This window comes from Carya illinoinensis, chromosome 3 (genome assembly GCF_018687715.1).
Source record: "Carya illinoinensis cultivar Pawnee chromosome 3, C.illinoinensisPawnee_v1, whole genome shotgun sequence".
Classification (NCBI taxonomy): domain Eukaryota; kingdom Viridiplantae; phylum Streptophyta; class Magnoliopsida; order Fagales; family Juglandaceae; genus Carya; species Carya illinoinensis.
This window is the reverse complement of record NC_056754.1, coordinates 35,634,399-35,636,104: the sequence shown is the minus strand read 5'-3', so window position 1 is coordinate 35,636,104 and position 1,706 is coordinate 35,634,399. Positions and strand designations below refer to the sequence as shown.

At 39.8% G+C, this 1,706-nt stretch overlaps 1 non-coding gene across 1 annotated transcript; it reads left to right on the top strand.

Moving 5' to 3' along the window:
• Positions 1-1,217: 1,217 nt before the first annotated feature.
• LOC122305900 lies at positions 1,218-1,325 on the top strand. The gene has a single exon (XR_006241331.1). It is a non-coding gene; the product is annotated as a small nucleolar RNA R71 (small nucleolar RNA).
• The last annotated feature ends 381 nt before the right edge of the window (positions 1,326-1,706 follow it).

Here is a 1,706-nt window from a genome sequence, read left to right as displayed (position 1 = left end):
CAATGCTGCATGCAATGGTTGGGCAACCAGGATCCTTGTACTTAGGAGGAATCCGCTGCTTAATTAGAGCACTAACTTGCTCTGTCAAAAATGGCATCTTCTTAACATGGTGCTTCCTCTTGATTGTACACAAATCTTTAAGAACTTTTGCACAAGTCGGAACTTGTTTAATAACATGAAAAAGGGGAAGGTTAATCTTTACCTGCCTGAGGTTCTCTAAGATTTCATTACTAGGATCCAAAGTTCGCATACCAGATTTTAAAGCTTGAGGAAATGGTACCTTAACTGGACTCTTGACGGCATCCTTGGGGAACTCGGTACTATCATTGCTTTGTTCCTCTTCAACATCCTTTGGTTTATCAGTTGTTTGGATGTGTAAGGACTTATCACTTCTTGTCACAGTGGCATTGACCTCTTTCAAATTTTTTTGTGCCATCTATTGGCCTTGGGGTGCGGATTGAGCTTGAGAAGGAAACTTGCCATGCTCATTCACACTCAAGGAGCTCATTATCTTGCATATATGACTTTTTATCTCTTTGTTTTCTTCAACAAACTGCATAATAAAAAATTCAAACTTTTGATTAGTTTTACTCTGTGCCTCAATAAAAGTATGCAAAGTGTCTTCTAAAGGACTCCTAGAAGATGAAGGTGCATGATAATCACTAGGAAGTTGTGCAAGCGGCTGGTTTTCAGACTTCTAGATAAAATTGGGGTGATTACACCACCCCGGATTATAGGTATCAGAGAAAGGTGTAAAAGGCTTCTTGTACATACCTAAGGCATTACATTGTTCCTCATACATCCCTCTCATCTTAGCAAACGTGGGACACTCTTGGGCAAGGTGATCTACCCCGCCACACACAAAACATGGTCTAAAAGATTCTGCATGATTAGCCACGTGTGTTGGCTTTAAGTCTTTATTCTTCAACACCTCTAGCTCCCTAGTGAGCATCTCAACCTTAGCCTTTAGGTTATCTTCTTCCCTGAGATGGTAAATTCCATCACCATTTAGGTTTCTTGCAGTTCGTGACCTATTTGTGCTCTCAGTAGCACTAGGTCCAGTCCAAGTGTGAGCTTTTTCAGCAAGCTTATTGAGGTATTTTATGGCCTCATCGGGATCTTTCTGTAAAAACTCACCATTACACATCATCTCTACAAATTGATGCTCTCTAGGTGTAAGTCCCTCATAAAAATAGCTCACTAAGCGCCAATTCTCATACCCATGGTGAGAACACATACTCAATAGCTCCTTGAATCTCTCCCAAGACTGATACAAAGTCTCATTGTCCTTTTGTACAAAGGTGGAGATTTTCCTTTTTAAAGCATTGGTCTTATGTTGGGAAAAATATTTATTAAAGAAAACCCGAGTCATCTCATTCCATGACCCAATAGATCGTGGTCTCAATGAGTATAGCCAATTTTTAGCTCTATCCTTCAAAGAGAAAGGAAAGAACTTAAGTCTCACAATGTCATCAGTTGTATTTTGACTATGAAAAGTCGCAACTACTTCCTCAAACTCCCTAATGTGCACATATGGATTTTCATTTTCCAAGTCATGAAAAGTAGGGAGTAACTATATCATCCCTGTTTTAAAATCCAATTGGCGAATATTAGTTGGAAACATGACGCATGATGGTGTGGTTGTGCGTGTAAGGTGGAGGTAATCCTGAAGGGTCTTAGTGGGTTGATCTTCATGTTCACTCATT